Source organism: Clarias gariepinus, chromosome 14 (genome assembly GCF_024256425.1).
Source record: "Clarias gariepinus isolate MV-2021 ecotype Netherlands chromosome 14, CGAR_prim_01v2, whole genome shotgun sequence".
NCBI lineage: Eukaryota > Metazoa > Chordata > Actinopteri > Siluriformes > Clariidae > Clarias > Clarias gariepinus.
The window spans coordinates 19,839,125-19,862,164 of record NC_071113.1 but is presented as its reverse complement, the minus strand read 5'-3'; the positions used below and the strand labels follow the sequence as shown (position 1 = coordinate 19,862,164).

The following is a 23,040-nucleotide window of genomic DNA, read 5'->3' as shown; positions in this document are numbered from 1 at the left end:
CTCTCGGGCTAAGGTTGTCTCCACTGGCGTGCAGCTCAATAGGAGTTTAAATGAAGTCCCACAGTGCTATACCATGCTTCACAGAGCACACCATATCTGCCAGTCATGGTGTTTTATATATATATATATATATATATATATATATATATATATAAACACTGCTTAAAAAATTAAAAGGAACACTTAGTCCCAGTTTGACTTGAACCATGCATACACATATGAGAGGCGTGCGAGTCAAACATTGGATTAAGTGCTTGACTTAGTTGTTGACATAGTTGTTCTTTTTTTAAGTAATCTATGTACTTGTTCATTGACAGCCATTGTCCTCATTTACATTTGACCAAAAGTGAGTCAGTAAAGCAGAAAAGTCACACTTGTGTGGAAACAAACATCTGTTGACGGCAATTGGTCCAAGGCTACTCAGAATATGTTTAAATTCTTGCAAATGAAAACGTCACGGTTTATTCACTTTCGTAGCAGGGATAGAGCTATCTTGCTTGAGCTCCATGGACAAGTGTCTACCTGTGGAAACCACTTGACAACTGAGCAGAAATCCTGCCTGAAAGCAACACACCCTGCCATGACCTAAGCCCACAAGCTGTTAACACAGGCACTTAAGCCTTGAGTTCCTTATGGAGTTGGACCCACACCTCATCTGGCATACCAAGAGAAGAAACTCACAACAGGCACTGCTGGGAATTGAACCTAGGATCTGCTGTTTACAAGGCAGGCACTTTCACTTTCACAGTGCCAAAGGCCTGGCTGGCACCTCGGGCAAGACCCAGCACTTTTAACAGAGAGTCTCCTGGAAAAGACATAACATTGCTCGCAAGGCCAAGATTTCCTCCATCGGAAAGGAAAGTGTGATTCTTGACCACGGATTTCATCTTATATGTGGTGTGTGGATGAAAAGAAGGTGACAAGCATTCGACTCTGGCGGGACTCGAACCCACAACCTTTGAATAGCTCACCTGAGCCTAGAAGTCCAATGCGCTATCCATTGCGCCACAGAGCCAACCGAGGGAGCTGTCTGGGGTGTTTCATTTCAGGCTGCCCAAGACTCATGGAAGGCGTAGAACTTGCATGGTCAAGTTCATGAGGCAGATGCTTTTCTGTTGCCAACAATCAAATTCCACTAAATGCAAACAACTATGGCAGGAGCTGAACCCACAAGCTGTCAACAGCGTGGACAGAATGCCTTGATTTCACCATGGAATTTGCCACCCTGTCTAGCCCTGTCTGGTTTGGAAGGTTATTCATCTCTGGCTGTAAAAAAGGCAGAAAAGGGATAGCTCTCGCACCACCAGGTGATTGTTGCACTAGGCACTGCTCAGATTACACAGGAGCATGAAGACCTATTCATATACACATTAGAGTAAGCTCTAGATAACATATTAAATAAGGTATCTCCTCCTCCCCGTGCATTGCACATTTTGTGGTGTAAGGTCCTACAAATCTGAGACATCAGTACAGGTTGTGATTATTCCCCAACACGTGAATAATCACAACCACAAGTCAAGTTGTATTTCAAAAATCAATGGAGCGCAAGACAAGATTGAAATGTTGACAGCACTAAGGATACACAAGGTGGGACTCTAATCTAGGTTAATCAGAAAGCTTGCGGATTGTGTGACCTTAAGTCGAAGCGAGAGGCACTGCTGGGATTTGAACCAAGGATCTCCTGTTTACTAGACAGGCGCTTTAACAAACTGAGCCACAGCGCCACGGGACACTGCTGATCCCACACTTAAAACCTCAAACTCGTACCGGATAAGCTGCGGGACAGGAACTTGACTCTCGGGCTAAGGTTGTCTCCACTGGCGTGCAGCTCAATAGGAGTTTAAATGAAGTCCCACAGTGCTATACCATGCTTCACAGAGCACACCATATCTGCCAGTCATGGTGTTTTATATATATATATATATATATATAAACACTGCTTAAAAAATTAAAAGGAACACTTAGTCCCAGTTTGACTTGAACCATGCATACACATATGAGAGGCGTGCGAGTCGGATTAAGTCGTGCGAGTTGGATTAAGTGCTTGACTTAGTTGTTGACATAGTTGTTCTTTTTTTAAGTAATCTATGTACTTGTTCATTGACAGCCATTGTCCTCATTTACATTTGACCAAAAGTGAGTCAGTAAAGCAGAAAAGTCACACTTGTGTGGAAACAAACATCTGTTGACGGCAATTGGTCCAAGGCTACTCAGAATATGTTTAAATTCTTGCAAATGAAAACGTCACGGTTTATTCACTTTCGTAGCAGGGATAGAGCTATCTTGCTTGAGCTCCATGGACAAGTGTCTACCTGTGGAAACCACTTGACAACTGAGCAGAAATCCTGCCTGAAAGCAACACACCCTGCCATGACCTAAGCCCACAAGCTGTTAACACAGGCACTTAAGCCTTGAGTTCCTTATGGAGTTGGACCCACACCTCATCTGGCATACCAAGAGAAGAAACTCACAACAGGCACTGCTGGGAATTGAACCTAGGATCTGCTGTTTACAAGGCAGGCACTTTCACTTTCACAGTGCCAAAGGCCTGGCTGGCACCTCGGGCAAGACCCAGCACTTTTAACAGAGAGTCTCCTGGAAAAGACATAACATTGCTCGCAAGGCCAAGATTTCCTCCATCGGAAAGGAAAGTGTGATTCTTGACCACGGATTTCATCTTATATGTGGTGTGTGGATGAAAAGAAGGTGACAAGCATTCGACTCTGGCGGGACTCGAACCCACAACCTTTGAATAGCTCACCTGAGCCTAGAAGTCCAATGCGCTATCCATTGCGCCACAGAGCCAACCGAGGGAGCTGTCTGGGGTGTTTCATTTCAGGCTGCCCAAGACTCATGGAAGGCGTAGAACTTGCATGGTCAAGTTCATGAGGCAGATGCTTTTCTGTTGCCAACAATCAAATTCCACTAAATGCAAACAACTATGGCAGGAGCTGAACCCACAAGCTGTCAACAGCGTGGACAGAATGCCTTGATTTCACCATGGAATTTGCCACCCTGTCTAGCCCTGTCTGGTTTGGAAGGTTATTCATCTCTGGCTGTAAAAAGGCAGAAAAGGGATAGCTCTCGCACCACCAGGTGATTGTTGCACTAGGCACTGCTCAGATTACACAGGAGCATGAAGACCTATTCATATACACATTAGAGTAAGCTCTAGATAACATATTAAATAAGGTATCTCCTCCTCCCCGTGCATTGCACATTTTGTGGTGTAAGGTCCTACAAATCTGAGACATCAGTACAGGTTGTGATTATTCCCCAACACGTGAATAATCACAACCACAAGTCAAGTTGTATTTCAAAAATCAATGGAGCGCAAGACAAGATTGAAATGTTGACAGCACTAAGGATACACAAGGTGGGACTCTAATCTAGGTTAATCAGAAAGCTTGCAGATTGTGTGACCTTAAGTGACAGCGAGAGGCACTGCTGGGATTCGAACCCAGGATCTCCTGTTTACTAGACAGGCGCTTTAACCAACTGAGCCACAGCGCCACGGGACAACGCTAGCCCCACACTTAAAACCTCAAACTCGTACCTGATAAGCTGCGGGACAGGAACTTGACTCTCGGGCTAAGGTTGTCTCCACTGGCGTGCAGCTCAATAGGAGTTTAAATGAAGTCCCACAGTGCTATACCATGCTCCACAGAGCACACCATATCTGCCAGTCATGGTGTTATATATATATATATATATATATATATATATAAACACTGCTTAAAAAATTAAAAGGAACACTTAGTCCCAGTTTGACTTGAACCATGCATACACATATGAGAGGCGTGCGAGTCAAACATTGGATTAAGTGCTTGACTTAGTTGTTGACATAGTTGTTCTTTTTTTAAGTAATCTATGTACTTGTTCATTGACAGCCATTGTCCTCATTTACATTTGACCAAAAGTGAGTCAGTAAAGCAGAAAAGTCACACTTGTGTGGAAGCAAACATCTGTTGACGGCAATTGGTCCAAGGTTACTCAGAATATGTTTAAATTCTTGCAAATGAATACGTCACGGTTTATTCACTTTCGTAGCAGGGATAGAGCTATCTTGCTTGAGCTCCATGGACAAGTGTCTACCTGTGGAAACCGCTTGACAACTGAGCAGAAATCCTGCCTGAAAGCAACACACCCTGCCATGACCTAAGCCCACAAGCTGTTAACACAGGCACTTAAGCCTTGAGTTCCTTATGGAGTTGGACCCACACCTCATCTGGCATACCAAGAGAAGAAACTCACAACAGGCACTGCTGGGAATTGAACCTAGGATCTGCTGTTTACAAGGCAGGCACTTTCACCAGCGAAGCCACAGTGCCAAAGGCCTGGCTGGCACCTCGGGCAAGACCCAGCACTTTTAACAGAGAGTCTCCTGGACAAGACATAACATTGCTCGCAAGGCCAAGATTTCCTCCATCGGAAAGGAAAGTGTGATTCTTGACCACGGATTTTATCTTATATGTGGTGTGTGGATGAAAAGAAGGTGACAAGCATTCGACTCTGGCGGGACTCGAACCCGCAACCTTTGAATAGCTCACCCGAGCCTAGAAGTCCAATGCGCTATCCATTGCGCCACAGAGCCAACCGAGGGAGCTGTCTGGGGTGTTTCATTTCAGGCTGCCCAAGACTCATGGAAGGCGTAGAACTTGCATGGTCAAGTTCATGAGGCAGATGCTTTTCTGTTGCCAACAATCAAATTCCACTAAATGCAAACAACTATGGCAGGAGCTGAACCCACAAGCTGTCAACAGCGTGGACAGAATGCCTTGATTTCACCATGGAATTTGCCACCCTGTCTAGCCCTGTCTGGTTTGGAAGGTTATTCATCTCTGGCTGTAAAAAAGGCAGAAAAGGGATAGCTCTCGCACCACCAGGTGATTGTTGCACTAGGCACTGCTCAGATTACACAGGAGCATGAAGACCTATTCATATACACATTAGAGTAAGCTCTAGATAACATATTAAATAAGGTATCTCCTCCTCCCCGTGCATTGCACATTTTGTGGTGTAAGGTCCTACAAATCTGAGACATCAGTACAGGTTGTGATTATTCCCCAACACGTGAATAATCACAACCACAAGTCAAGTTGTATTTCAAAAATCAATGGAGCGCAAGACAAGATTGAAATGTTGACAGCACTAAGGATACACAAGGTGGGACTCTAATCTAGGTTAATCAGAAAGCTTGCGGATTGTGTGACCTTAAGTCAAAGCGAGAGGCACTGCTGGGATTCGAACCCAGGATCTCCTGTTTACTAGACAGGCGCTTTAACCAACTGAGCCACAGCGCCACGGGACACTGCTGGCCCCACACTTAAAACCTCAAACTCGTACCGGATAAGCTGCGGGACAGGAACTTGACTCTCGGGCTAAGGTTGTCTCCACTGGCGTGCAGCTCAATAGGAGTTTAAATGAAGTCCCACAGTGCTATACCATGCTTCACAGAGCACACCATATCTGCCAGTCATGGTGTTTTATATATATATATATATATAAACACTGCTTAAAAAATTAAAAGGAACACTTAGTCCCAGTTTGACTTGAACCATGCATACACATATGAGAGGCGTGCGAGTCAAACATTGGATTAAGTGCTTGACTTAGTTGTTGACATAGTTGTTCTTTTTTTAAGTAATCTATGTACTTGTTCATTGACAGCCATTGTCCTCATTTACATTTGACCAAAAGTGAGTCAGTAAAGCAGAAAAGTCACACTTGTGTGGAAGCAAACATCTGTTGACGGCAATTGGTCCAAGGTTACTCAGAATATGTTTAAATTCTTGCAAATGAATACGTCACGGTTTATTCACTTTCGTAGCAGGGATAGAGCTATCTTGCTTGAGCTCCATGGACAAGTGTCTACCTGTGGAAACCGCTTGACAACTGAGCAGAAATCCTGCCTGAAAGCAACACACCCTGCCATGACCTAAGCCCACAAGCTGTTAACACAGGCACTTAAGCCTTGAGTTCCTTATGGAGTTGGACCCACACCTCATCTGGCATACCAAGAGAAGAAACTCACAACAGGCACTGCTGGGAATTGAACCTAGGATCTGCTGTTTACAAGGCAGGCACTTTCACCAGCGAAGCCACAGTGCCAAAGGCCTGGCTGGCACCTCGGGCAAGACCCAGCACTTTTAACAGAGAGTCTCCTGGACAAGACATAACATTGCTCGCAAGGCCAAGATTTCCTCCATCGGAAAGGAAAGTGTGATTCTTGACCACGGATTTCATCTTATATGTGGTGTGTGGATGAAAAGAAGGTGACAAGCATTCGACTTTGGCGGGACTCGAACCCGCAACCTTTGAATAGCTCACCTGAGCCTAGAAGTCCAATGCGCCATCCATTGCGCCACAGAGCCAACCGAGGGAGCTGTCTGGGGTGTTTCATGTCAGGCTGCCCAAGACTCATGGAAGGCGTAGAACTTGCATGGTCAAGTTCATGAGGCAGATGCTTTTCTGTTGCCAACAATCAAATTCCACTAAATGCAAACAACTATGGCAGGAGCTGAACCCACAAGCTGTCAACAGCGTGGACAGAATGCCTTGATTTCACCATGGAATTTGCCACCCTGTCTAGCCCTGTCTGGTTTGGAAGGTTATTCATCTCTGGCTGTAAAAAAGGCAGAAAAGGGATAGCTCTCGCACCACCAGGTGATTGTTGAACTAGGCACTGCTCAGATTACACAGGAGCATGAAGACCTATTCATATACACATTAGAGTAAGCTCTAGATAACATATTAAATAAGGTATCTCCTCCTCCCCGTGCACTGCACATTTTGTGGTGTAAGGTCCTACAAATCTGAGACATCAGTACAGGTTGTGATTATTCCCCAACACGTGAATAATCACAACCACAAGTCAAGTTGTATTTCAAAAATCAATGGAGCGCAAGACAAGATTGAAATGTTGACAGCACTAAGGATACACAAGGTGGGACTCTAATCTAGGTTAATCAGAAAGCTTTCAGATTATGTGACCTTAAGTCACAGCGAGAGGCACTGCTGGGATTCGAACCCAGGCTCTCCTGTTTACTAGACAGGCGCTTTAACCAACTGAGCCACAGCGCCACGGGACAACGCTAGCCCCACACTTAAAACCTCAAACTCGTACCTGATAAGCTGCGGGACAGGAACTTGACTCTCGGGCTAAGGTTGTCTCCACTGGCGTGCAGCTCAATAGGAGTTTAAATGAAGTCCCACAGTGCTATACCATGCTCCACAGAGCACACCATATCTGCCAGTCATGGTGTTATATATATATATATATATATATATATATATATATATATATATATATATATATATATATATATAAACACTGCTTAAAAAATTAAAAGGAACACTTAGTCCCAGTTTGACTTGAACCATGCATACACATATGAGAGGCGTGCGAGTCAAACATTGGATTAAGTGCTTGACTTAGTTGTTGACATAGTTGTTCTTTTTTTAAGTAATCTATGTACTTGTTCATTGACAGCCATTGTCCTCATTTACATTTGACCAAAAGTGAGTCAGTAAAGCAGAAAAGTCACACTTGTGTGGAAACAAACATCTGTTGACGGCAATTGGTCCAAGGCTACTCAGAATATGTTTAAATTCTTGCAAATGAAAACGTCACGGTTTATTCACTTTCGTAGCAGGGATAGAGCTATCTTGCTTGAGCTCCATGGACAAGTGTCTACCTGTGGAAACCACTTGACAACTGAGCAGAAATCCTGCCTGAAAGCAACACACCCTGCCATGACCTAAGCCCACAAGCTGTTAACACAGGCACTTAAGCCTTGAGTTCCTTATGGAGTTGGACCCACACCTCATCTGGCATACCAAGAGAAGAAACTCACAACAGGCACTGCTGGGAATTGAACCTAGGATCTGCTGTTTACAAGGCAGGCACTTTCACTTTCACAGTGCCAAAGGCCTGGCTGGCACCTCGGGCAAGACCCAGCACTTTTAACAGAGAGTCTCCTGGAAAAGACATAACATTGCTCGCAAGGCCAAGATTTCCTCCATCGGAAAGGAAAGTGTGATTCTTGACCACGGATTTCATCTTATATGTGGTGTGTGGATGAAAAGAAGGTGACAAGCATTCGACTCTGGCGGGACTCGAACCCACAACCTTTGAATAGCTCACCTGAGCCTAGAAGTCCAATGCGCTATCCATTGCGCCACAGAGCCAACCGAGGGAGCTGTCTGGGGTGTTTCATTTCAGGCTGCCCAAGACTCATGGAAGGCGTAGAACTTGCATGGTCAAGTTCATGAGGCAGATGCTTTTCTGTTGCCAACAATCAAATTCCACTAAATGCAAACAACTATGGCAGGAGCTGAACCCACAAGCTGTCAACAGCGTGGACAGAATGCCTTGATTTCACCATGGAATTTGCCACCCTGTCTAGCCCTGTCTGGTTTGGAAGGTTATTCATCTCTGGCTGTAAAAAAGGCAGAAAAGGGATAGCTCTCGCACCACCAGGTGATTGTTGCACTAGGCACTGCTCAGATTACACAGGAGCATGAAGACCTATTCATATACACATTAGAGTAAGCTCTAGATAACATATTAAATAAGGTATCTCCTCCTCCCCGTGCATTGCACATTTTGTGGTGTAAGGTCCTACAAATCTGAGACATCAGTACAGGTTGTGATTATTCCCCAACACGTGAATAATCACAACCACAAGTCAAGTTGTATTTCAAAAATCAATGGAGCGCAAGACAAGATTGAAATGTTGACAGCACTAAGGATACACAAGGTGGGACTCTAATCTAGGTTAATCAGAAAGCTTGCGGATTGTGTGACCTTAAGTCAAAGCGAGAGGCACTGCTGGGATTTGAACCAAGGATCTCCTGTTTACTAGACAGGCGCTTTAACAAACTGAGCCACAGCGCCACGGGACACTGCTGATCCCACACTTAAAACCTCAAACTCGTACCGGATAAGCTGCGGGACAGGAACTTGACTCTCGGGCTAAGGTTGTCTCCACTGGCGTGCAGCTCAATAGGAGTTTAAATGAAGTCCCACAGTGCTATACCATGCTTCACAGAGCACACCATATCTGCCAGTCATGGTGTTTTATATATATATATATATATATATATAAACACTGCTTAAAAAATTAAAAGGAACACTTAGTCCCAGTTTGACTTGAACCATGCATACACATATGAGAGGCGTGCGAGTCGGATTAAGTCGTGCGAGTTGGATTAAGTGCTTGACTTAGTTGTTGACATAGTTGTTCTTTTTTTAAGTAATCTATGTACTTGTTCATTGACAGCCATTGTCCTCATTTACATTTGACCAAAAGTGAGTCAGTAAAGCAGAAAAGTCACACTTGTGTGGAAACAAACATCTGTTGACGGCAATTGGTCCAAGGCTACTCAGAATATGTTTAAATTCTTGCAAATGAAAACGTCACGGTTTATTCACTTTCGTAGCAGGGATAGAGCTATCTTGCTTGAGCTCCATGGACAAGTGTCTACCTGTGGAAACCACTTGACAACTGAGCAGAAATCCTGCCTGAAAGCAACACACCCTGCCATGACCTAAGCCCACAAGCTGTTAACACAGGCACTTAAGCCTTGAGTTCCTTATGGAGTTGGACCCACACCTCATCTGGCATACCAAGAGAAGAAACTCACAACAGGCACTGCTGGGAATTGAACCTAGGATCTGCTGTTTACAAGGCAGGCACTTTCACTTTCACAGTGCCAAAGGCCTGGCTGGCACCTCGGGCAAGACCCAGCACTTTTAACAGAGAGTCTCCTGGAAAAGACATAACATTGCTCGCAAGGCCAAGATTTCCTCCATCGGAAAGGAAAGTGTGATTCTTGACCACGGATTTCATCTTATATGTGGTGTGTGGATGAAAAGAAGGTGACAAGCATTCGACTCTGGCGGGACTCGAACCCACAACCTTTGAATAGCTCACCTGAGCCTAGAAGTCCAATGCGCTATCCATTGCGCCACAGAGCCAACCGAGGGAGCTGTCTGGGGTGTTTCATTTCAGGCTGCCCAAGACTCATGGAAGGCGTAGAACTTGCATGGTCAAGTTCATGAGGCAGATGCTTTTCTGTTGCCAACAATCAAATTCCACTAAATGCAAACAACTATGGCAGGAGCTGAACCCACAAGCTGTCAACAGCGTGGACAGAATGCCTTGATTTCACCATGGAATTTGCCACCCTGTCTAGCCCTGTCTGGTTTGGAAGGTTATTCATCTCTGGCTGTAAAAAGGCAGAAAAGGGATAGCTCTCGCACCACCAGGTGATTGTTGCACTAGGCACTGCTCAGATTACACAGGAGCATGAAGACCTATTCATATACACATTAGAGTAAGCTCTAGATAACATATTAAATAAGGTATCTCCTCCTCCCCGTGCATTGCACATTTTGTGGTGTAAGGTCCTACAAATCTGAGACATCAGTACAGGTTGTGATTATTCCCCAACACGTGAATAATCACAACCACAAGTCAAGTTGTATTTCAAAAATCAATGGAGCGCAAGACAAGATTGAAATGTTGACAGCACTAAGGATACACAAGGTGGGACTCTAATCTAGGTTAATCAGAAAGCTTGCAGATTGTGTGACCTTAAGTGACAGCGAGAGGCACTGCTGGGATTCGAACCCAGGATCTCCTGTTTACTAGACAGGCGCTTTAACCAACTGAGCCACAGCGCCACGGGACAACGCTAGCCCCACACTTAAAACCTCAAACTCGTACCTGATAAGCTGCGGGACAGGAACTTGACTCTCGGGCTAAGGTTGTCTCCACTGGCGTGCAGCTCAATAGGAGTTTAAATGAAGTCCCACAGTGCTATACCATGCTCCACAGAGCACACCATATCTGCCAGTCATGGTGTTATATATATATATATATATATATATATAAACACTGCTTAAAAAATTAAAAGGAACACTTAGTCCCAGTTTGACTTGAACCATGCATACACATATGAGAGGCGTGCGAGTCAAACATTGGATTAAGTGCTTAACTTAGTTGTTGACATAGTTGTTCTTTTTTTAAGTAATCTATGTACTTGTTCATTGACAGCCATTGTCCTCATTTACATTTGACCAAAAGTGAGTCAGTAAAGCAGAAAAGTCACACTTGTGTGGAAGCAAACATCTGATGACGGCAATTGGTCCAAGGCTACTCAGAATATGTTTAAATTCTTGCAAATGAAAACGTCACGGTTTATTCACTTTCGTAGCAGGGATAGAGCTATCTTGCTTGAGCTCCATGGACAAGTGTCTACCTGTGGAAACCACTTGACATCTGAGCAGAAATCCTGCCTGAAAGCAACACAGCCAAGATTTCCTCCATCGGAAAGGAAAGTGTGATTCTTGACCACGGATTTCATCTTATATGTGGTGTGTGGATGAAAAGAAGGTGACAAGCATTCGACTCTGGCGGGACTCGAACCCGCAACCTTTGAATAGCTCACCTGAGCCTAGAAGCCCAATGCGCTATCCATTGCGCCACAGAGCCAACCGAGGGAGCTGTCTGGGGTGTTTCATTTCAGGCTGCCCAAGACTCATGGAAGGCGTAGAACTTGCATGGTCAAGTTCATGAGGCAGATGCTTTTCTGTTGCCAACAATCAAATTCCACTAAATGCAAACAACTATGGCAGGAGCTGAACCCACAAGCTGTCAACAGCGTGGACAGAATGCCTTGATTTCACCATGGAATTTGCCACCCTGTCTAGCCCTGTCTGGTTTGGAAGGTTATTCATCCCTGGCTGTAAAAAAGGCAGAAAAGGGATAGCTCTCGCACCACCAGGTGATTGTTGCACTAGGCACTGCTCAGATTACACAGGAGCATGAAGACCTATTCATATACACATTAGAGTAAGCTCTAGATAACATATTAAATAAGGTATCTCCTCCTCCCCGTGCATTGCACATTTTGTGGTGTAAGGTCCTACAAATCTGAGACATCAGTACAGGTTGTGATTATTCCCCAACACGTGAATAATCACAACCACAAGTCAAGTTGTATTTCAAAAATCAATGGAGCGCAAGACAAGATTGAAATGTTGACAGCACTAAGGATACACAAGGTGGGACTCTAATCTAGGTTAATCAGAAAGCTTTCAGATTGTGTGACCTTAAGTCACAGCGAGAGGCACTGCTGGGATTCGAACCGAGGATCTCCTGTTTACTAGACAGGCGCTTTAACCAACTGAGCCACAGCGCCACGGGACAATGCTGGCCCCACACTTAAAACCTCAAACTCGTACCTGATAAGCTGCGGGACAGGAACTTGACTCTCGGGCTAAGGTTGTCTCCACTGGCGTGCAGCTCAATAGGAGTTTAAATGAAGTCCCACAGTGCTATACCATGCTCCACAGAGCACACCATATCTGCCAGTCATGGTGTTATATATATATATATATATATATATATATATATATATATAAACACTGCTTAAAAAATTAAAAGGAACACTTAGTCCCAGTTTGACTTGAACCATGCATACACATATGAGAGGCGTGCGAGTCAAACATTGGATTAAATGCTTGACATAGTTGTTCTTTTTTTAAGTAATCTATGTACTTGTTCATTGACAGCCATTGTCCTCATTTACATTTGACCAAAAGTGAGTCAGTAAAGCAGAAAAGTCACACTTGTGTGGAAGCAAACATCTGTTGACGGCAATTGGTCCAAGGCTACTCAGAATATGTTTAAATTCTTGCAAATGAAAACGTCACGGTTTATTCACTTTCGTAGCAGGGATAGAGCTATCTTGCTTGAGCTCCATGGACAAGTGTCTACCTGTGGAAACCACTTGACAACTGAGCAGAAATCCTGCCTGAAAGCAACACAGCCAAGATTTCCTCCATCGGAAAGGAAAGTGTGATTCTTGACCACGGATTTCATCTTATATGTGGTGTGTGGATGAAAAGAAGGTGACAAGCATTCGACTCTGGCGGGACTCAAACCCGCAACCTTTGAATAGCTCACCCGAGCCTAGAAGTCCAATGCACTATCCATTGCGCCACAGAGCCAACCGAGGGAGCTGTCTGGGGTGTTTCATTTCAGGCTGCCCCAGACTCATGGAAGGCGTAGAACTTGCATGGTCAAGTTCATGAGGCAGATGCTTTTCTGTTGCCAACAATCAAATTCCACTAAATGCAAACAACTATGGCAGGAGCTGAACCCACAAGCTGTCAACAGCGTGGACAGAATGCCTTGATTTCACCATGGAATTTGCCACCCTGTCTAGCCCTGTCTGGTTTGGAAGGTTATTCATCTCTGGCTGTAAAAAAGGCAGAAAAGGGATAGCTCTCGCACCACCAGGTGATTGTTGCACTAGGCACTGCTCAGATTACACAGTAGCATGAAGACCTATTCATATACACATTAGAGTAAGCTCTAGATAACATATTAAATAAGGTATCTCCTCCTCCCCGTGCATTGCACATTTTGTGGTGTAAGGTCCTACAAATCTGAGACATCAGTACAGGTTGTGATTATTCCCCAACACGTGAATAATCACAACCACAAGTCAAGTTGTATTTCAAAAATCAATGGAGCGCAAGACAAGATTGAAATGTTGACAGCAGTAAGGATACACAAGGTGGGACTCTAATCTAGGTTAATCAGAAAGCTTGCAGATTGTGTGACCTTAAGTCACAGCGAGAGGCACTGCTGGGATTCAAACCCAGGATCTCCTGTTTACTAGACAGGCGCTTTAACCAACTAAGCCACAGCGCCACAGGACAACCTTGGCCCCACACTAACAACCTCAAACTCGTACCTGATAAGCTGCAGGACAGGAACTTGACTCTCGGGCTAAGGTTGTCTCCACTGGCGTGCAGCTCGATAGGAGTTTAAATGAAGTCCCACAGTGCTATACCATGCTCCACAGAGCACACCATATCTGCCAGTCATGGTGTTATATATATATATATATATATATATATATATAAACACTGCTTAAAAAATTAAAAGGAACACTTAGTCCCAGTTTGACTTGAACCATGCATACACATATGAGAGGCGTGCGAGTCAAACATTGGATTAAGTGCTTGACTTAGTTGTTGACATAGTTGTTCGTTTTTTAAGTAATCTATGTACTTGTTCATTGACAGCCATTGTCCTCATTTACATTTGACCAAAAGTGAGTCAGTAAAGCAGAAAAGTCACACTTGTGTGGAAGCAAACATCTGTTGACGGCAATTGGTCCAAGGCTACTCAGAATATGTTTAAATTCTTGCAAATGAAAACGTCACGGTTTATTCACTTTCGTAGCAGGGATAGAGCTATCTTGCTTGAGCTCCATGGACAAGTGTCTACCTGTGGAAACCACTTGACAACTGAGCAGAAATCCTGCCTGAAAGCAACACACCCTGCCATGACCTAAGCCCACAAGCTGTTAACACAGGCACTTAAGCCTTGAGTTCCTTATGGAGTTGGACCCACACCTCATCTGGCATACCAAGAGAAGAAACTCACAACAGGCACTGCTGGGAATTGAACCTAGGATCTGCTGTTTACAAGGCAGGCACTTTCACCAGCGAAGCCACAGTGCCAAAGGCCTGGCTGGCACCTCGGGCAAGACCCAGCACTTTTAACAGAGAGTCTCCTGGACAAGACATAACACTGCTCGCAAGGCCAAGATTTCCTCCATCGGAAAGGAAAGTGTGATTCTTGACCACGGATTTCATCTTATATGTGGTGTGTGGATGAAAAGAAGGTGACAAGCATTCGACTCTGGCGGGACTCGAACCCGCAACCTTTGAATAGCTCACCCGAGCCTAGAAGTCCAATGCGCTATCCATTGCGCCACAGAGCCAACCGAGGGAGCTGTCTGGGGTGTTTCATTTCAGGCTGCCCAAGACTCATGGAAGGCGTAGAACTTGCATGGTCAAGTTCATGAGGCAGATGCTTTTCTGTTGCCAACAATCAAATTCCACTAAATGCAAACAACTATGGCAGGAGCTGAACCCACAAGCTGTCAACAGCGTGGACAGAATGCCTTGATTTCACCATGGAATTTGCCACCCTGTCTAGCCCTGTCTGGTTTGGAAGGTTATTCATCTCTGGCTGTAAAAAAGGCAGAAAAGGGATAGCTCTCGCACCACCAGGTGATTGTTGCACTAGGCACTGCTCAGATTACACAGGAGCATGAAGACCTATTCATATACACATTAGAGTAAGCTCTAGATAACATATTAAATAAGGTATCTCCTCCTCCCCGTGCATTGCACATTTTGTGGTGTAAGGTCCTACAAATCTGAGACATCAGTACAGGTTGTGATTATTCCCCAACACGTGAATAATCACAACCACAAGTCAAGTTGTATTTCAAAAATCAATGGAGCGCAAGACAAGATTGAAATGTTGACAGCACTAAGGATACACAAGGTGGGACTCTAATCTAGGTTAATCAGAAAGCTTTCAGATTGTGTGACCTTAAGTCACAGCGAGAGGCACTGCTGGGATTTGAACCCAGGATCTCCTGTTTACTAGACAAGCGCTTTAACCAACTGAGCCACAGCGCCACAGGACAACGCTGGCCCCACACTTAAAACCTCAAACTCGTACCTGATAAGCTGCGGGACAGGAACTTGACTCTCGGGCTAAGGTTGTCTCCACTGGCGTGCAGCTCAATAGGAGTTTAAATGAAGTCCCACAGTGCTATACCATGCTTCACAGAGCACACCATATCTGCCAGTCATGGTGTTTTATATATATATATATATATATATATATATATATATATATATATATAAACACTGCTTAAAAAATTAAAAGGAACACTTAGTCCCAGTTTGACTTGAACCATGCATACACATATGAGAGGCGTGCGAGTCAAACATTGGATTAAGTGCTTGACTTAGTTGTTGACATAGTTGTTCGTTTTTTAAGTAATCTATGTACTTGTTCATTGACAGCCATTGTCCTCATTTACATTTGACCAAAAGTGAGTCAGTAAAGCAGAAAAGTCACACTTGTGTGGAAGCAAACATCTGTTGACGGCAATTGGTCCAAGGCTACTCAGAATATGTTTAAATTCTTGCAAATGAAAACGTCACGGTTTATTCACTTTCGTAGCAGGGATAGAGCTATCTTGCTTGAGCTCCATGGACAAGTGTCTACCTGTGGAAACCACTTGACAACTGAGCAGAAATCCTGCCTGAAAGCAACACACCCTGCCATGACCTAAGCCCACAAGCTGTTAACACAGGCACTTAAGCCTTGAGTTCCTTATGGAGTTGGACCCACACCTCATCTGGCATACCAAGAGAAGAAACTCACAACAGGCACTGCTGGGAATTGAACCTAGGATCTGCTGTTTACAAGGCAGGCACTTTCACCAGCGAAGCCACAGTGCCAAAGGCCTGGCTGGCACCTCGGGCAAGACCCAGCACTTTTAACAGAGAGTCTCCTGGACAAGACATAACATTGCTCGCAAGGCCAAGATTTCCTCCATCGGAAAGGAAAGTGTGATTCTTGACCACGGATTTCATCTTATATGTGGTGTGTGGATGAAAAGAAGGTGACAAGCATTCGACTCTGGCGGGACTCGAACCCGCAACCTTTGAATAGCTCACCCGAGCCTAGAAGTCCAATGCGCTATCCATTGCGCCACAGAGCCAACCGAGGGAGCTGTCTGGGGTGTTTCATTTCAGGCTGCCCAAGACTCATGGAAGGCGTAGAACTTGCATGGTCAAGTTCATGAGGCAGATGCTTTTCTGTTGCCAACAATCAAATTCCACTAAATGCAAACAACTATGGCAGGAGCTGAACCCACAAGCTGTCAACAGCGTGGACAGAATGCCTTGATTTCACCATGGAATTTGCCACCCTGTCTAGCCCTGTCTGGTTTGGAAGGTTATTCATCTCTGGCTGTAAAAAAGGCAGAAAAGGGATAGCTCTCGCACCACCAGGTGATTGTTGCACTAGGCACTGCTCAGATTACACAGGAGCAGAAGACCTATTCATATACACATTAGAGTAAGCTCTAGATAACATATTAAATAAGGTATCTCCTCCTCCCCGTGCATTGCACATTTTGTGGTGTAAGGTCCTACAAATCTGAGACATCAGTACAGGTTGTGATTATTCCCCAACACGTGAATAATCACAACCACAAGTCAAGTTGTATTTCAAAAATCAATGGAGCGCAAGACAAGATTGAAATGTTGACAGCACTAAGGATACACAAGGTGGGACTCTAATCTAGGTTAATCAGAAAGCTTGCAGATTGTGTGACCTTAAGTCACAGCGAGAGGCACTGCTGGGATTCGAACCCCAGGATCTCCTGTTTACTAGACAGGCGCTTTAACCAACTAAGCCACAGCGCCACGGGACAAACTTGGCCCCACACTTAAAACCTCAAACTCGTACCTGATAAGCTGCGGGACAGGAACTTGACTCTCGGGCTAAGGTTGTCTCCACTGGCGTGCAGCTCAATAGGAGTTTAAATGAAGTCCCACAGTGCTATACCATGCTCCACAGAGCACACCATATCTGCCAGTCATGGTGTTATATATATATATATATATATATATATATATATATATAAACACTGCTTAAAAAATTAAAAGGAACACTTAGTCCCAGTTTGACTTGAACCATGCATACACATATGAGAGGCGTGCGAGTCAAACATTGGATTAAGTGCTTGACTTAGTTGTTGACATAGTTGTTCGTTTTTTAAGTAATCTATGTACTTGTTCATTGACAGCCATTGTCCTCATTTACATTTGACCAAAAGTGAGTCAGTAAAGCAGAAAAGTCACACTTGTGTGGAAGCAAACATCTGTTGACGGCAATTGGTCCAAGGCTACTCAGAATATGTTTAAATTCTTGCAAATGAAAACGTCACGGTTTATTCACTTTCGTAGCAGGGATAGAGCTATCTTGCTTGAGCTCCATGGACAAGTGTCTACCTGTGGAAACCACTTGACAACTGAGCAGAAATCCTGCCTGAAAGCAACACAGCCAAGATTTCCTCCATCGGAAAGGAAAGTGTGATTCTTGACCACGGATTTCATCTTATATGTGGTGTGTGGATGAAAAGAAGGTGACAAGCATTCGACTCTGGCGGGACTCGAACCCGCAACCTTTGAATAGCTCACCCGAGCCTAGAAGTCCAATGCACTATCCATTGCGCCACAGAGCCAACCGAGGGAGCTGTCTGGGGTGTTTCATTTCAGGCTGCCCAAGACTCATGGAAGGCGTAGAACTTGCATGGTCAAGTTCATGAGGCAGATGCTTTTCTGTTGCCAACAATCAAATTCCACTAAATGCAAACAACTATGGCAGGAGCTGAACCCACAAGCTGTCAACAGCGTGGACAGAATGCCTTGATTTCACCATGGAATTTGCCACCCTGTCTAGCCCTGTCTGGTTTGGAAGGTTATTCATCTCTGGCTGTAAAAAAGGCAGAAAAGGGATAGCTCTCGCACCACCAGGTGATTGTTGCACTAGGCACTGCTCAGATTACACAGGAGCATGAAGACCTATTCATATACACATTAGAGTAAGCTCTAGATAACATATTAAATAAGGTATCTCCTCCTCCCCGTGCATTGCACATTTTGTGGTGTAAGGTCCTACAAATCTGAGACATCAGTACAGGTTGTGATTATTCCCCAACACGTGAATAATCACAACCACAAGTCAAGTTGTATTTCAAAAATCAATGGAGCGCAAGACAAGATTGAAATGTTGACAGCACTAAGGATACACAAGGTGGGACTCTAATCTAGGTTAATCAGAAAGCTTGCAGATTGTGTGACCTTAAGTCACAGCGAGAGGCACTGCTGGGATTCGAACCCCAGGATCTCCTGTTTACTAGACAGGCGCTTTAACCAACTGAGCCACAGCGCCACAGGACAACGCTGGCCCCACACTTAAAACCTCAAACTCGTACCTGATAAGCTGCGGGACAGGAACTTGACTCTCGGGCTAAGGTTGTCTCCACTGGCGTGCAGCTCAATAGGAGTTTAAATGAAGTCCCACAGTGCTATACCATGCTCCACAGAGCACACCATATCTGCCAGTCATGGTGTTATATATATATATATATATATATATATATATATATATAAACACTGCTTAAAAAATTAAAAGGAACACTTAGTCCCAGTTTGACTTGAACCATGCATACACATATGAGAGGCGTGCGAGTCAAACATTGGATTAAGTGCTTGACTTAGTTGTTGACATAGTTGTTCGTTTTTTAAGTAATCTATGTACTTGTTCATTGACAGCCATTGTCCTCATTTACATTTGACCAAAAGTGAGTCAGTAAAGCAGAAAAGTCACACTTGTGTGGAAGCAAACATCTGTTGACGGCAATTGGTCCAAGGCTACTCAGAATATGTTTAAATTCTTGCAAATGAAAACGTCACGGTTTATTCACTTTCGTAGCAGGGATAGAGCTATCTTGCTTGAGCTCCATGGACAAGTGTCTACCTGTGGAAACCACTTGACAACTGAGCAGAAATCCTGCCTGAAAGCAACACACCCTGCCATGACCTAAGCCCACAAGCTGTTAACACAGGCACTTAAGCCTTGAGTTCCTTATGGAGTTGGACCCACACCTCATCTGGCATACCAAGAGAAGAAACTCACAACAGGCACTGCTGGGAATTGAACCTAGGATCTGCTGTTTACAAGGCAGGCACTTTCACCAGCGAAGCCACAGTGCCAAAGGCCTGGCTGGCACCTCGGGCAAGACCCAGCACTTTTAACAGAGAGTCTCCTGGACAAGACATAACACTGCTCGCAAGGCCAAGATTTCCTCCATCGGAAAGGAAAGTGTGATTCTTGACCACGGATTTCATCTTATATGTGGTGTGTGGATGAAAAGAAGGTGACAAGCATTCGACTCTGGCGGGACTCGAACCCGCAACCTTTGAATACCTCACCTGAGCCTAGAAGTCCAATGCGCTATCCATTGCGCCACAGAGCCAACCGAGGGAGCTGTCTGGGGTGTTTCATTTCAGGCTGCCCAAGACTCATGGAAGGCGTAGAACTTGCATGGTCAAGTTTATGAGGCAGATGCTTTTCTGTTGCCAACAATCAAATTCCACTAAATGCAAACAACTATGGCAGGAGCTGAACCCACAAGCTGTCAACAGCGTGGACAGAATGCCTTGATTCACCATGGAATTTGCCACCCTGTCTAGCCCTGTCTGGTTTGGAAGGTTATTCATCTCTGGCTGTAAAAAAGGCAGAAAAGGGATAGCTCTCGCACAACCAGGTGATTGTTGCACTAGGCACTGCTCAGATTACACAGTAGCATGAAGACCTATTCATATACACATTAGAGTAAGCTCTAGATAACATATTAAATAAGGTAACTCCTCCTCCCCATGCATTGCACATTTTGTGGTGTAAGGTCCTACAAATCTGAGACATCAGTACAGGTTGTGATTATTCCCCAACACGTGAATAATCACAACCACAAGTCAAGTTGTATTTCAAAAATCAATGGAGCGCAAGACAAGATTGAAATGTTGACAGCACTAAGGATACACAAGGTGGGACTCTAATCTAGGTTAATCAGAAAGCTTTCAGATTGTGTGACCTTAAGTCACAGCGAGAGGCACTGCTGGGATTTGAACCCAGGATCTCCTGTTTACTAGACAGGCGCTTTAACCAACTGAGCCACAGCGCCACGGGACAACGCTGGCCCCACACTTAAAACCTCAAACTCGTACCTGATAAGCTGCGGGACAGGAACTTGACTCTCGGGCTAAGGTTGTCTCCACTGGCGTGCAGCTCAATAGGAGTTTAAATGAAGTCCCACAGTGCTATACCATGCTTCACAGAGCACACCATATCTGCCAGTCATGGTGTTTTATATATATATATATATATATATATATATATATATATATATATATATATATATATATATATAAACACTGCTTAAAAAATTAAAAGGAACACTTAGTCCCAGTTTGACTTGAACCATGCATACACATATGAGAGGCGTGCGAGTCAAACATTGGATTAAGTGCTTGACTTAGTTGTTGACATAGTTGTTCGTTTTTTAAGTAATCTATGTACTTGTTCATTGACAGCCATTGTCCTCATTTACATTTGACCAAAAGTGAGTCAGTAAAGCAGAAAAGTCACACTTGTGTGGAAGCAAACATCTGTTGACGGCAATTGGTCCAAGGCTACTCAGAATATGTTTAAATTCTTGCAAATGAAAACGTCACGGTTTATTCACTTTCGTAGCAGGGATAGAGCTATCTTGCTTGAGCTCCATGGACAAGTGTCTACCTGTGGAAACCACTTGACAACTGAGCAGAAATCCTGCCTGAAAGCAACACACCCTGCCATGACCTAAGCCCACAAGCTGTTAACACAGGCACTTAAGCCTTGAGTTCCTTATGGAGTTGGACCCACAGCTCATCTGGCATACCAAGAGAAGAAACTCACAACAGGCACTGCTGGGAATTGAACCTAGGATCTGCTGTTTACAAGGCAGGCACTTTCACCAGCGAAGCCACAGTGCCAAAGGCCTGGCTGGCACCTCGGGCAAGACCCAGCACTTTTAACAGAGAGTCTTCTGGACAAGACATAACATTGCTCGCAAGGCCAAGATTTCCTCCATCGGAAAGGAAAGTGTGATTCTTGACCACGGATTTCATCTTATATGTGGTGTGTGGATGAAAAGAAGGTGACAAGCATTCGACTCTGGCGGGACCCGAACCCGCAACCTTTGAATAGTTCACCTGAGCCTAGAAGTCAGGGGGTAGCTCAGTGGTTAAGGCATTGGACTACGGTTCGGAAGATCCCAGGTTCAAACCCCACAACCACCAAGTTGCCACTGTTGGGCCCTTGAGCAAGGCCCTTAACCCTCAACTGCTCAGATGTATAATGAGATAAAAATGTAAGTCGCTCTGGATAAGAGCGTCTGCCAAATGCCCAAATGTAAATGTAAATGTAAGTCCAATGCGCTATCCATTGCGCCACAGAGCAAACCGCGGGAGCTGTCTGGGGTGTTTCATTTCAGGCTACCCAAGACTCATGGAAGGCGTAGAACTTGCATGGTCAAGTTCATGAGGCAGATGCTTTTCTTTTGCCAACAATCAAATTCCACTAAATGCAAACAACTATGGCAGGAGCTGAACCCACAAGCTGTCAACAGCGTGGACAGAATGCCTTGATTTCACCATGGAATTTGCCACCCTGTCTAGCCCTGTCTGGTTTGGAAGGTTATTCATCTCTGGCTGTAAAAAAGGCAGAAAAGGGATAGCTCTCGCACCACCAGGTGATTGTTGCACTAGGCACTGCTCAGATTACACAGTAGCATGAAGACCTATTCATATACACATTAGAGTAAGCTCTAGATAACATATTAAATAAGGTATCTCCTCCTCCCCGTGCATTGCACATTTTGTGGTGTAAGGTCCTACAAATCTGAGACATCAGTACAGGTTGTGATTATTCCCCAACACGTGAATAATCACAACCACAAGTCAAGTTGTATTTCAAAAATCAATGGAGCGCAAGACAAGATTGAAATGTTGACAGCACTAAGGATACACAAGGTGGGACTCTAATCTAGGTTAATCAGAAAGCTTGCAGATTGTGTGACCTTAAGTCACAGCGAGAGGCACTGCTGGGATTCGAACCCAGGATCTCCTGTTTACTAGACAGGCGCTTTAACCAACTAAGCCACAGCGCCACAGGACAACCTTGGCCCCACACTAACAACCTCAAACTCGTACCTGATAAGCTGCAGGACAGGAACTTGACTCTCGGGCTAAGGTTGTCTCCACTGGCGTGCAGCTCGATAGGAGTTTAAATGAAGTCCCACAGTGCTATACCATGCTCCACAGAGCACACCATATCTGCCAGTCATGGTGTTTCATCTCAGGTTGTTCCAAGTCCATTGTAGACAAAGATCGTGCCTGTTGCAGTAGATTTCAGCCTTGCAAAGATGAACAACTGTTGGCAAACTACAAACACACTGTATGGTATATATCTGCAAATGGCATACAGTGCATGAAAAGAAAAAAATATCTATATAAATAAATATAAACACTGC

General features: G+C 44.5%; 14 non-coding genes across 14 annotated transcripts; all 14 read right to left on the bottom strand.

The window, feature by feature from the left end:
• Positions 1-928: 928 nt before the first annotated feature.
• On the bottom strand, positions 929-1,015 carry trnar-ucu (transfer RNA arginine (anticodon UCU)). The gene is given in 2 exon segments: positions 929-964; positions 979-1,015. It is a non-coding gene; the product is annotated as a tRNA-Arg (tRNA).
• Positions 1,016-2,718: 1,703 nt separating this feature from the next.
• On the bottom strand, positions 2,719-2,805 carry trnar-ucu (transfer RNA arginine (anticodon UCU)). Its single transcript is given in 2 exon segments — positions 2,719-2,754; positions 2,769-2,805. It is a non-coding gene; the product is annotated as a tRNA-Arg (tRNA).
• Positions 2,806-3,439: 634 nt separating this feature from the next.
• Positions 3,440-3,513, bottom strand: trnat-agu (transfer RNA threonine (anticodon AGU)). Its single transcript has one exon. It is a non-coding gene; the product is annotated as a tRNA-Thr (tRNA).
• Positions 3,514-4,507: 994 nt separating this feature from the next.
• Positions 4,508-4,594, bottom strand: trnar-ucu (transfer RNA arginine (anticodon UCU)). Its single transcript is given in 2 exon segments — positions 4,508-4,543; positions 4,558-4,594. It is a non-coding gene; the product is annotated as a tRNA-Arg (tRNA).
• Positions 4,595-5,229: 635 nt separating this feature from the next.
• On the bottom strand, positions 5,230-5,303 carry trnat-agu (transfer RNA threonine (anticodon AGU)). Its single transcript has one exon. It is a non-coding gene; the product is annotated as a tRNA-Thr (tRNA).
• A 1,706-nt stretch (positions 5,304-7,009) lies between these two features.
• On the bottom strand, positions 7,010-7,083 carry trnat-agu (transfer RNA threonine (anticodon AGU)). Its single transcript has one exon. It is a non-coding gene; the product is annotated as a tRNA-Thr (tRNA).
• Positions 7,084-8,103: 1,020 nt separating this feature from the next.
• trnar-ucu (transfer RNA arginine (anticodon UCU)) lies at positions 8,104-8,190 on the bottom strand. Its single transcript is given in 2 exon segments — positions 8,104-8,139; positions 8,154-8,190. It is a non-coding gene; the product is annotated as a tRNA-Arg (tRNA).
• Positions 8,191-9,895: 1,705 nt separating this feature from the next.
• trnar-ucu (transfer RNA arginine (anticodon UCU)) lies at positions 9,896-9,982 on the bottom strand. Its single transcript is given in 2 exon segments — positions 9,896-9,931; positions 9,946-9,982. It is a non-coding gene; the product is annotated as a tRNA-Arg (tRNA).
• Positions 9,983-10,616: 634 nt separating this feature from the next.
• On the bottom strand, positions 10,617-10,690 carry trnat-agu (transfer RNA threonine (anticodon AGU)). The gene has a single exon. It is a non-coding gene; the product is annotated as a tRNA-Thr (tRNA).
• A 4,034-nt stretch (positions 10,691-14,724) lies between these two features.
• trnar-ucu (transfer RNA arginine (anticodon UCU)) lies at positions 14,725-14,811 on the bottom strand. Its single transcript is given in 2 exon segments — positions 14,725-14,760; positions 14,775-14,811. It is a non-coding gene; the product is annotated as a tRNA-Arg (tRNA).
• A 1,719-nt stretch (positions 14,812-16,530) lies between these two features.
• On the bottom strand, positions 16,531-16,617 carry trnar-ucu (transfer RNA arginine (anticodon UCU)). Its single transcript is given in 2 exon segments — positions 16,531-16,566; positions 16,581-16,617. It is a non-coding gene; the product is annotated as a tRNA-Arg (tRNA).
• A 3,240-nt stretch (positions 16,618-19,857) lies between these two features.
• Positions 19,858-19,944, bottom strand: trnar-ucu (transfer RNA arginine (anticodon UCU)). The gene is given in 2 exon segments: positions 19,858-19,893; positions 19,908-19,944. It is a non-coding gene; the product is annotated as a tRNA-Arg (tRNA).
• Positions 19,945-20,578: 634 nt separating this feature from the next.
• On the bottom strand, positions 20,579-20,652 carry trnat-agu (transfer RNA threonine (anticodon AGU)). Its single transcript has one exon. It is a non-coding gene; the product is annotated as a tRNA-Thr (tRNA).
• A 1,951-nt stretch (positions 20,653-22,603) lies between these two features.
• On the bottom strand, positions 22,604-22,677 carry trnat-agu (transfer RNA threonine (anticodon AGU)). Its single transcript has one exon. It is a non-coding gene; the product is annotated as a tRNA-Thr (tRNA).
• Between the last annotated feature and the right edge of the window lie 363 nt (positions 22,678-23,040).